The 13273-nt window shown below is 42.8% G+C and overlaps 1 protein-coding gene across 1 annotated transcript in view; it reads right to left on the minus strand.

Moving 5' to 3' along the window:
- Window positions 1-13273, minus strand: part of C1H22orf39 (chromosome 1 C22orf39 homolog) — a 255521-nt gene that overhangs the window by 120587 nt on the left and 121661 nt on the right. The gene's annotated exons all lie outside the window — the stretch shown is intronic.

A 13273-nucleotide genomic window follows, 5' to 3' on the forward strand; every position in this document is an offset into this window, starting at 1 on the left:
GGGTCTTGTACATCAGGAATGAGCAATGTTGACTAAGAAGAACATGCGCCAAATTGTCAACAATTAATCGACTCAGTTATTAAATTACATCAACCCTCCAGGAGTGTCTGACAGGCCGAGCCTGCCCTCTCTAATGTTCAGATGTGTCTCAGAAACTGGCCTCTAAACAGGAGCTCTCCACAATTTTAAATGCCATGGAAGGAGTTAACACGAGGAATCAATGATTACAGTTTAATATTGTCTCTACGGCCAAATTTTGTAATCAATTAGCGTCCATTAACATGTAAATAGAAACCAATATCCCCCCCCTGTAGTGATGTCTTTCAGTGTTTGGAAAATTTTATGTTTAATTTTATTATATATATATTTTAAAAAACAAAGAAGCAGTGTTAATGGCAAGAGCAGTTAATTGATATATATAGCGTTTTGCCCTAGAATGTTTGTTTTTATACATGGCTCTACACCTAAAATGTGTATTTTTATGGGATTTCCCACAGCTTTGCCGGAAATCGAAGAATGCACCCCCCCCTTATACTCATTGTTTTATAAAGCTACATATTCTGTTCAGTATTGTGGATTTTACCCAAAGTGGACAAAACTGTAATAACCTGTACTAACCAACAAGTATTGTTAAATAAATATGCAAATGGATGCTGTCAGAATTCTTTTTCCTGGGGTTTTGGGGGAAAGGGATATAGCATGGAAATGGTAACCTCCTACATGAAGTGCCACGGTTTAGATACCAGTGTAAGACATTTCTATACCCTGACAGTAATGTATCAGGATGATCTATAGAGTGCAATATGTTGTTTTGCTGTACATCCTCTGCGAGGGGATTGTTTACCACTTATCACTCACTCCTACTTCACAAAAACAAATGAAAATTACTTACAAGTGTTTGCTGTAAGCCAAAACCAGCTGTCTTGAAGACATCAATTTATTGAGAGATTGAAACCGGTTTGTGTACATGTAGAAGATTTATTTATTTTTAAAGAAAAAATGTAAATGTCTTATATGCTATTGCTTATACTTTCTGGGCTATACACTATATAACCAAAGCAGCTGTGGCACTTATGTTGTCTTTGTCCAACTGTTCTTTTTGGTCCTTTAAGGGGTTAAGAGCGGGTAAAAGCATGCAGGCCAAGTATGCCACTTCTTGCTTGTACACATTTAGCTGTATACAAATATAGTCCCCTGGGTCTTGCTGGAAAGATATTCCTGCTATACCCAGGATTTTTTGGTAATATAACCTGACGAATTGTAGCATCTGCCGTCTATCATTCTAAAATGACCATAGCACGGTTGAGGTCATGTATGAAGTTAAATGCCATGATGCATTTTCTTGTGATTGAATCACTTTAAGTAATGCCATGGTTAAAAACAACAGACTGATAAATTGCAGTCACTCATCTGATGTAAGTGCTGTTTGATATTTCATATGTGAATTATTAAGCAGGAGTTAGTACTGGGTCACCAGGGTTTCCCCTGAAGTGCGTTTGTGCCAACTAATGTATTCAAAACCACCGAGGGAGGTCCATCTTTCTACTCTCTGCCTGATATGAGAGAGAGTCTGGTAATGGATTATCGTGAAAAATGTATTTGGAATTGTAATACATTCTGTAAGTCTTTGGTTTCTTAATTCTCAATTGTAAATCAGATAATCGCTTTAGTGAATGCCTCCTCTTTGCGAGAAGTAGGAATAGGCATAGTGTCTATACAAGGACACCCCTGTCGATGAAGAGGCTCATTGAAGACACTGAGGCCTATAGGGCATTTAGTAAAATGAAGCCTGGAGGTGGCCTCCCCTGGCGAGAACCTACAGAATCTGGAGGTGATTTATAAATCAACGTAGATTATATTACTATGCATTTGCACACGATTCAGAAAAATGCAAAGGTTTGGCCTGGAATTCTCCACTTCTTGAGGATTATTTGCCTCTGACCTCTGTTGTCACCTCAAACAGATGCATGGAGAAGATGAACATGAGGAGTATATAGTATACATCAATATACATAATGTATGATGCAATATCCCTTTTTAAAGACCTAAAAGCAGAAGCTGTATTTAGTTATAACTTGAGCGGCATCCTCTGTCTCTCTTTCTCTCTCCTTCTTCCGTGTTGTTAATGTTCTGCCCTAAAGTCTTTGTTTTCCTCTGCTACGCATTCTCAGTAATTCTTTCTTGCCCAGGAATGTCTGGTAGTGATTTCTGTATAAGTGAATGGTAGGTGTCCAAAAATGTTTTTACCACCTGCCACCCAGTGCATACCTCCCGACATTTTAAAATGTAAAAGAGGGACACTTTTTTAAATTATTATTAAATCGCTCTCATGGAACTCACCAATACAAGCGATTGCATCGCCACTTAAAACATGCTTCGTTTTTGTCAGCACAGTCATGCGTATTAAAAACAACCAATGCTTTGAATTGAATTCCCATGAGGCTCAGCCAGACATACTACTGGCTACATGGCTGAGCATCATGGAAAGTGCAGTTCACAGTAGATAAAGCTGCAGATGTTAGCTATGAATTACAATTCCCATGATGCTGAGCCAGTCAGGTGTCCACCATAATGCTGGCTAAGTATCATTGGAAGAGTAGTCAACAGGACCCTTACACGCTGCCCTTACACACACCTGCCCTTACACACACCTGCCCTTACACACACCTATACATGTGCACTACTAGAGCTGAAACAACGAATCGATAAAATCGATAATAATCGATAACGGAAATCATCGATAACGATTTCCGTTATCGATTAATCGAGTAATCAATTCGTTGTTGGAGCACTCGGCTCCTTTTACTTACCTCCGCGAGCGTTCCCCGCTTCTGCTACACGCTCTGCAGTCTCCGCCTTCTTTTAGCTACGTGACGGATGTGACGCGTTCCGGAGGTAAGTATTCTTCATGTCTATGTGCACGGATCGCACAGAGCCACTTACACACTCACGAACCGCTCTGTGCGAATGGAGCCACTCGCACAGAGCGGTTCGCTCTGTGCGAATGGAGCCACTCGCACAGAGCGAACCGCTCTGTGCGAATGGAGCCACTCGCACAGAGCGAACCGCTCTGTGCGAATGGAGCCACTCGCACAGAGCGAACCGCTCTGTGCGAATGGAGCCACTCGCACAGAGCGAACCGCTCTGTGCGAATGGAGCCACTCGCACAGAGCGAACCGCTCTGTGCGAATGGAGCCACTCGCACAGAGCGGTTCGCTCTGTGCGAATGGAGCCACTCGCACAGAGCGAACCGCTCTGTGCGAGTGGCTCCATTCGCACAGAGCGGTTCGCTCTGTGCGAGTGGCTCCATTCGCACAGAGCGGTTCGCTCTGTGCGAGTGGCTCCATTCGCACAGAGCGGTTCGCTCTGTGCGAGTGGCTCCATTCGCACAGAGCGGTTCGCTCTGTGCGAGTGGCTCCATTCGCACAGAGCGGTTCGCTCTGTGCGAGTGGCTCCATTCGCACAGAGCGAACCGCTCTGTGCGAGTGGCTCCATTCGCACAGAGCGGTTCGTGAGTGTGGGTGCAGGGCAGAGTGGGGGTGGGGGTGCAGGGCAGAGTGGGGGTGGGGGTGCAGGGCAGAGTGGGGGTGGGGGGTGCAGGGCAGAGTGGGGGTGGGGGGTGCAGGGCAGGAGACTGGGTGCAGGGCAGAGTGGGGGTGGGGATGCAGGGTGTGAGTGTGGGTGCAGAGCAGAGTGGGAGACTGGGTGCAGGGCAGAGTGGGGGTGGGGATGCAGGGCAGGGTGTGAGTGTGGGTGCAGGGCAGAGTGGGTGCAGGGCAGAGTGTGAGTGTGGGGGCAGGGCAGAATGTGGGGGCAGGGCTGGGTGCAGGGCAGAGTTAGAGACTGGGTGCAGGGGCACAGTGCAAAGTGCTGGGTGCAAAGTGCCAGTGCTGGGTGCAAAGTGCCAGGGCTGGGTGCAAAGTGCTGGGTGCAAAGTGCCAGGGCTGGGTGCAAAGTGCTGGTGCAAAGTGCTGAATGCTGGGTGCAAAGTGCTGGATGCAAAGTGCCAGGGCTGGGGCAAAGTGCTGGGTGCAAAGTGCTGGGTGCAAAGTGCCAGGGCTGGGTGCAAAGTGCTGGGTGCAAAGTGCTGGGTGCAAAGTGCTGGGTGCAAAGTGCAAAGTGCTGGGGCAAAGTTTCTTGAACAGTAATAGTCCACCTCTTTTCAGAATGTTTGGGGTTATTTTGTTTCATAAATATTGTGTTTGGGTTCTTGTACTTTGAAAATATTGTTTTTTATTACATCATAACAAAATAAGAATGTTAATGTAAATTTTAAGTTGTTTTTTAACATCCAGTTCATTAAATTCTTTTAAATAAACGAAAAATTTGCATATTGTTTTTTTTTATCCGATTAATCGATTAATCGAAAAAATAATCGGCCGATTAATCGATTATTAAAATAATCGTTAGTTGCAGCCCTATGCACTACCCTTACACTCACATACACTGCCCTTGCACACACCTGTCTTTACACACACACATACACATACAGTGCCTTTACACACACACACACACACACACATATACACATTCATCGCCCCTTACACACCAGCTTACAAATACCTATACTGCTCTTACACACACCTGCTCATACACACACACAAGCTTACAAACACACACATACATACAATGCCCTTACACCCATTTTTCCCAATCTCTTACCTCTTCCTCCATCCTTCTTCCTTCTTAATCTATCCTTCTTCCTCCATCCTGTGGTGGGTGCGCCAGGTCTGTCACTTTAGCACCGGCTATTGATGCTGCGCATTATTTGCCAGCACCTAGTGATTAGGGAGCAGTAAAGCGAGGTCTAAAGCGACAGACTTCCTTAATGTTGAACCGTCTAGAGGGAGATTGTGATCTCCCAACTACTCCTGCAGGCTGCAGCTGGTGATCGGGCGGCTGTGCGACCCCTCGCAGCTGCACCTGAGGTGAGTACCTCTGCAAACCGGGACAGAGGTAGGGATAAACGGGACAGAGTCAAAAAATCGAGACTGTCCCGCCCCAATTGGGACAGTTGGGGGGCATGCCAGTGGGTTATTTTGCCCAGGATTGATGCCATACTTGTCTCTTTAACCCCTTAAGGACAATGGGCGGTTCCCAAACCCATTGAAAACAATGCATTTTGAGCCTGTACATGGTACGGGCTTTGTCATTAAGGGGTTTAAGGGGCACTCTTTCAATTTTTTAGTCCTTTTAAATATATACATGTATATTTTTTACCAGAAGTTTTAACATAAATACTTACCCATGATCCTCTTCAGCAATCTAGCGTGTGACCATCACATAAGTACTGAAGTCGCATATTGCCGAAAAGGCTGCAAATTGCTGGAAAGAATGTTTACTCCAGAACTAATGGGACCAGCACACATGGCAAGTCATGAATGGTTAAGGTAGCCTTTGTAAGGGTGGAAGGAGGAGAACATAGAGAACTTTCCTACAGGAAATTGATTAGATAATATTGGCTGTGCTACAGTGATATGCAGCTCTTGGGCTTCAGTAAGGTTAATATTTAAACTAAATGTCTCCAAATTAATTACACTGGCAACAGAAGCTGCGACAGCCACCATTCCTCTTTAAGACTTGATGATGCCTTGTGCTGAGAAGTTGAACCCGATTACATCACTTGAATTTCCTGTAAGTGTTATACGACAGCTTGATTTATTGTGATTCAGCCCCGATACCTCCCAAAGTTCAGATATGGCCTGGGCCAAGGGCTTTAGGAGGGCTTGTATATGACTTTGAGATCTATTGAAAGCTATTTGTTTATTTGAGAAGAATAGCGTATTGCACAATTTATAAACACATTTTCAGCTGTTCATATACACATAATGGGGACACTGTGATACGCTCATACCCATTATATGTATCCAGCTCTCCTAGAAAAAGCATCAGGGGGGAAAGGGCATCACTGCTGCAAAAGAACACTTCAAAATATATGAAACCCTAAATTTTAATATATGATGGAGAGAATTAGCCGGTGCATACTGATTTTGTGCTTCCCTCTCAATCTGTTCGTAAAGCTGCTGTAATAATACCAGCCCCTTTGGCTAGCATCGCAACTTAAATTACTAGTCTGTCGCTGAGAAATATGTTTTCTCATAACTGATTGGAACATTGTTTATCATATAAAATATGTATTTGGAAAACTGGGCTATAAAAAAAGTGTGCTGTAATCCAGGCAGTATAATGCAGGCTTTTCTGGCCAGGAAGACGGCTGAGCACATTCATGTATGTGTTTGAACAAAGGACGGCTTTCCCGTAAATATGACTGTGGGATCTGACTCATGTCCAGAAAGCTGAAAGCAACAGAGAACTGCAGTACTTCAAACCATTTACTGCCAGATGAGCTAACTGCTAATGGAATTAACGTTCTCATTGCTGGAGTTCTTTTCAGACGTCATTACTGTAAATATTACAACTGTCCACATTCAACAAAATACTAATTTATATATATTATATATATATGCAAAAAAACAGAATGTTGCAGAATCTTGTAATACCTTTTTTATTGGACTAACAGTATTTAAAATAATAGACGAGCTTTCAGGAGTCCTCCCTTTATCAAGTCAAAAGCATTTCTGACCAAGCAAGTGAAAAACACAGTTTAAAACTCAGCTGTGTTTCCTGTGTGGTGATTTTGAAGAATTGCTTTGTTAAACGGCTATATGCGGTTTCTTCCATATATATATATATATATATATATATATATATATATATATATATATATATATATATATATATATATATATATATATATATATATATACACACACACACACACAAACACACTACCTACATTCGCACTACAAAGCCACCAAAATCAACGTTTGGTTAAAAACTATAGCTGTTGGGTGGCTTGTGCATGCACCCACGATCTTGTCCATATATTGTCGCAATATGTCCATACCTGGGAACTTCCAGGCTCCAGCTAACAGAAGCACTCAATGTTTTGAAAGTGGAAGCATTTTGGAACAGCAGCCACAAAGCTGAAGACCACGTAAAGTCACAGAGCTGGGTCACTGAGGCACTCTGATCTCTGACAGCCGGGGAAGGTCTGCGCGAAGGAGGCAGACAACCTCCGCTGATAAACGCACCTCCTCCCGGCTGCAGCGGAAGTTGTGTACGCGAATCGCGTAGAGCTGTACACGCTGGCCGGACTACGCACCGGGGACTCAGAAGCACCGGTAAGTGTGGGGGGGGGGAGAGACAGGAGGATCCAGGTCCCCTGCATCGCTGCGGGGGATCGGGATCTTAGTCTCATAGTCAGACCTAGTTGAGGTCTGATTATAAGACAACCTCGGTTATAAGATGAGGGGTATTTTTCAGAGCATTTGCTCTGGAAAAAAACCTTGTCTTATAATCGAGCAAATACGGTATATATATATATATATGTATAACGTATACAAAACTAGGTAGGTGTGAAAAAATGCTGTAAAGTAAACATAGTTTCAAATATAGATATGCTTATAATTATTATTATTATTATTATTTTATCATTTAACAAAATCCAAAGTCAGTGAACAGAAAAAAGATGTGCAACCATAAATTTTTTTTTAAAATACTTAATATACATACAGATACCAATATAATCAACTACCGTATTTGCTCGATTATAAGACGACCCCTCAAAATCTGAATATTAACTTAGGAAAAAAAGAAAAAGCCTGAATATAAGACGACCCAAAAGGAAAAAAAGTTTTACCAGTAAATGTTAATTCATGTAAACTATTTTTTTTAATAAAAGCTATGATTGAGAAAAATATTTTTTTTGTTTTTATTTCCTTGTATTTTCCAACCTGTCCCCCAGTTACGCACATCTGCCCCCAGGCTTGCCACTCCAATATGGCACTGTGGCCCATGATATGCCTTTTAACCCTCTATATGCCACTGTGCCCCATGGTAAGCCTTTTGACCCCCTATGTGCCACTCTGCCTCCAGAAATGCCTTATACCCCTATATCCCATTCTAGCATTTAGGAGGTTAAAATGCATATTATGGGGCAGAGTGGCATATAGGGAGGTATAAGGCATTCCAGGAGGCAGAGTGGCATTAAGGGAGTTAAAAGGCATTGTATAGAGCACTCTGCCTCCAGAGATGCCTTATACCCCTATATGCCACTCTGGCATTTAGGGGGTTAAAAGGCATATTATGGGGCAGAGTGGCATATAGGGAGGTATAAGGCATTTCAGGAGGCAGAGTGCTCTATTAAATGCCTCCTGAAATGCCTTATACCTCCCTATATGCCACTCTGCCCCATAATATGCCTTTTAACCCCCTAAGTGCCAGAGTGGCATAAAGGGGTATAAGGCATTCCAGAAATGCTCTATGCCCCCATGTAACAAACACACACACACACACACTTACTTAATGGTGCTTCCAATTTCTTGCTGTATTGCCGGGGCAGCGGGTTGACGTCTCCTTCCGCTGCAGCCGGAAGGAGGTGGAGTTGGGGTGCAGCGGGGGTTTGTCTGCGTCTGTCGTGCATACCTTCCCATGCTTTCAGAGATCAGAGATCCTTCCGGCTGCAGCGGACGTTGTCTACCCGCTGTCTACCCGTTGTCTAGACGTCAACCCGCTGCCCCGGCAATACAGCAGGAAGCACCGGTAAGTGTGTGTATGGGGGGGGGTACAGGAGGATCCAGCGGTGCAGGGGATCTGGATCTTAGTCTCATAATCAGACCTCTATTTGAGGTCTGATTAGAAGACGACCCCGATTAGAAGACGAGGGGTATTTTTCAGAGCATTTGCTCTGAAAAAAACCTCGTCTTATAATCGAGCAAATACGGTACATCAACAATTGCAAACAAGTCTCAATACGCCAATCAGCTTAATGAAAATGCAACACAAGATACACAATCAAAAAAACCAAAAAAGTCAGAATAGAGACAGACAAATAGGAAACAGGACAAACCCTCAATGTTTTAGCTAAAAGCCTATGCACCATAAGACCGAGCCCAGCAACAAGGTCTCTCCCAGGCACAAATTTCATGGCAGACAGGGGTTTCCAGATGTTTTGTCCAAGCTTTTGAAGAAGTCTCAAAAAAAGGCAATGTTGAGGACCGCAGACGCAGTGGTCGGCCAAGAAAACAGTGCAGAAGATAAAAGACACATCATACTTCCCTTCGCACTTAGAACATATCCAGCAGTGACATCAGCTTAGCTATGGCTGAAAACAGCAGGACAAAATGTAACAAAGCGCTGGCACTCCTTCAAAGAAGAGACGAACAAGTGGTATATCATTGAAAAATGGTAATAGATCATTTATTTGGGTCAGTAGTCATGTAGTAAACTAACTCCCAAAACAATAAACATACCAGCCAGTCAAACCCTCTAATATCACAACAGAAGGAACCCGCTTAACACATTTCAAACTGGAAGGTGCTTTAACAAACTAATATATATATATAATAAAATATGTAGGAGGTGGGATCACTTAATATCATACTATATCATATTATAATGGTTAAGACAAGTGATATAATGTTCTGCAGCATATTTACCAAGGTATCTTCTAGGTAATGTACATGTCTACATACATTTCTACAGCTAGAAATGATAAAATAATGCTTTTAAAAAACGACAGTGTGGTCACTCTATCCCAGAGTAATAACAGCCGGGGAGGATTCACCATTTCCCATCACTCCACCTGCTATGCGAGGTCCCCGAGCCCTTCTACCATAATAACAACTATAAACAGGGGACCGGAGGAGCAGCCTAAAGAGATTACAGTCTGATCCAGCACGCTTGTTTAGAGGGTTTATGGGATAAGGGTTATAGGAGGAGTTGTCTGAACACTGTCAGTAAACCAATCCAGACACTGTCAGCAATTATCGATAGACAAAAAAGTGCTGCTGTTTGTAAAATATGCATTTTATTCTTCTGGGCGGGTTATGCAAAGATTTATACATAATTTAATTATAGAAATCATATTGCTCACTAAAATGAAACTGCATATGCTGTGGGGCAAATTAAACGACTGAATATGTTGAAGCAGCCAATCTGTGGAGCCAAAGCGGAGCCACGGGGTGGAAAAAGATGTGCTGCACCTCTAGAGCTGAAGCTTCTCCTTAAGAAATGTGTTTAGCAGCTTGATGACTAAATCTATTAAAGTAGTTACTATAACATGCATTCTTTGTTGGTGAGGCTGCATGGAATACTAAACTTTCACCTGCTAGAGCAATAATGACCAATAAATACAAAAAACAAAGCAAGAATTTAGTGCATTTCCAGCTAATTTAAAAAAAACTCCTATCTCAGGCATAAAGATTGGGAATTCCAGAGAAGGCTTTAAGTTGCATAATATACTCATTCTAGCAGCAACCCAGGAATCTGAATGTGTATGCCTGTAAGCGTGAGTTAATATCCTCAACTCATGGGGTGGCGGTGATTTGCTATATTGGGATATTTTCTTCAATCATCGAGAAACAAAGTTGTAGTGAAGGGTTACAATGTTGTTACAGATGTAGCCAAATAAACATGGCTAGAGAACACTTTTCTGCAGTAAACAGGATACAAACTATGACAAAAACTATGACACTGCCGAGCGTCCAGTGGAAACCCTTCATATATTTCAATAACAGAAAAGACCGTTGCAGGGTAGTGGACCTAAGAGAAAATTAAACCTTAACACATCCTGGGTGCTATATACTGTAGTGTTTTAAAAGACTTTCATTGAGCATTACTGGTGTTAAACCTATGAGTTTAGACCCAAATCACTGTTAAAAAAGTTTCAGTTCGTCCAGTTCCTGTTCTCCTTAAGGACACTTTGCCAGGAACTGCCTGATACTGAGTAGGGAACAGGTCACTGCAAGAGACCATCACAGGGTGATCCGAAAGACTATGTCCATCCTTGACAGTCTCGAGGAGAAAGACTAACTTCCATACAACCTCTCACCTGATCCCCTCAACCTTTCGCATTCAACCTCAGATACCATTCCTGCCGTAATAGCACAATTTTTGGACCCCTGGAACAGTTTATGTTTTTTACTGACGGGATGATAACAGTTGCTTCTTTGTAATATACTACATACTAATGTATAAGAGATTGTTGGTGCTGTGCTATGAAACATTAGAGCACCTACAAGTGTATGAGTATTTTGATGTCTAATATGTGTACTGTTTTAATATTAGTGACTGTACAGACATTATGTCTTTATATACTCAATGAAGCTGCCGATGCTTGCGTTCCGCACTGCATCACAGTATATGAACTGCATGTCCTGTTTTTAAATAATCCCAATCCCAATTGTTCCAAGTAATGTGACTGTAGACGGCATTTGGTTTCAAATATTAAAATCGCATATAGTGTTTGAAGCCAGAATAGCGTGCGCTGCATTGCTATAGCTACACAAATTAATACGACAAAATCGCTCTGCTAAAAACATTCCTCAAATAATAATATGCGATGCAAAGTATAAATCCCAAACATCAACACAAGCCCCGCCATTCCACGAGTAAGATGATCTAGATATGTAACACACTTCACGTGCTTTATGAATACATGTCGGACATGATCACATCCATGTCTGATCCTGCAGTACATCATATATGTTATGTGCATTTTTAGTACTGCATTTGTCTTTGGATTTGGCAGCTAAGCTGTCCATAACATGCGTACAGCTTTTAAATTGGTGGGTTATTATGGCTCCTGGAGAGATTTCTGTAGATACTGGGATCCTAGTTCATTGTGCATCTCGGATGCTAGGCAACAGGCATACTATAGAGTGTCGCAATTAACAATTTCAGTACTAGAGGAGTGCGCAACACATGGGGTCTGATTGAGGCAGTCTTGGGAATGTGGCCATCTCCTCTTTTCAAAGAAACCTGGAGTAGAAAATAATGAGATGTATTCTGGAACATTGGGACCTGCCACATGGAACAGATGGAACGTGTGCCATAGAGAACTGGTAGGTTGCAGTAACATAAAACTAGTGACAGCATCTTAATAAACAATATAATTATGTGATGGGCTATAAATTACAAATACTCTCTTTTTCTACATAATAGGGCCCTGTAGCATACCTAAAGGTGGGTGGTCCACCCCGGGTGCCACTCATCAGGGGGGTGCCCAGTGGCCCGACGGCTGCCTAACATGGGCCCGCAGCATACTGCTATAACGCCCACACACTTTAGGAGCAAACTCTTGTTCCGCACAGGGGAAGCAGGAACGTGGGCGGGAATAGCGTTTCCTCATACAGTGCGCGGGCGCCACACCAGTAAGCTGCGGGCCTGCGTTAGGCAGGCGTTGGGCCGCATAGACGTCTGCACGGCCTCCCAGTGATGCCTGGTCGGCCCCCAGACCAGTGAAATCTGTAAGAGAAGTAAGGGGGTGCGGTAGAGTGAATGGGTGAGGGGGTGAATGAATGTTAGTTAGTGGGTGATTGAATAAATGAAGTTAGTAGTAAGTTAGTGTTTAGAGGCAGAAATGGCACAGGTAGGCTGATTAGGTGGGGCAGAGGTGGCACAGGCAGGCTGATTGGGGGCAGAGGTGGCACAGGCAGGCTGCTAAAAGGGCAGAGCTGGCACAGACAGGCTGTTTCAGGGGCAGACTTGGCCCAGGCAGGCTGTTTCAAGGGCAGAGGTGGCACAGGCAGGCTGCTAAATGGGCAGCGATGGCACAGTAACACTGCTAAAGGGGCAGCGGTGGCACAGTTAGGCTGCTAAAGGGGCAGCGGTGGCACAGGCAGGTTGTTTTAGGGGCAGAGGCCTACCATGTCAGTGTCTGGCTTAGTATATAGTAATAGGGGTTATGCTGCACTACCGTCAATGTCTGGTTCAGTGTATAGTATCTGTTCAGTAAATGTTATTTATGTAAATTTTAATTAATAATTTATTTTTCCAGATTTCTATTTTTTCGAGTTGACATACAGTTAAAAATTTGTGAAATAAATATTCCTGCTAACATTAACTTTTTTGTGTGTGTGTGGTAACTTTGAAGTTGAGTTCCCGCGCTATACTTATAGTAGAAATCAATATAATTAAATATAAAATAATGCAAGTTACTTGAGCAATTGCGTGTTAAGCACACTGGGCAATTTTGGTCACGCAAATCCAACACCAAATTCACCATATGGGCCTTGTATGGGAATAAAACCCTTCAGGTTCTTCAGGTGGTGCCGTATAACTGGCTATAATCTTCATCTGTCAAGTGACTTCTCCAATCTCTGGCATGTAATGAAATAGCCCAACCTCATATTCTATCAATTAGAATTTCAACTAATTCATAATTATTAATTAATTAATGTAGTTTTAAAGGTTGGTTGGAAATAAGGAA

Source organism: Spea bombifrons, chromosome 1, assembly GCF_027358695.1.
Source record: "Spea bombifrons isolate aSpeBom1 chromosome 1, aSpeBom1.2.pri, whole genome shotgun sequence".
Classification (NCBI taxonomy): Eukaryota; Metazoa; Chordata; class Amphibia; order Anura; family Pelobatidae; genus Spea; species Spea bombifrons.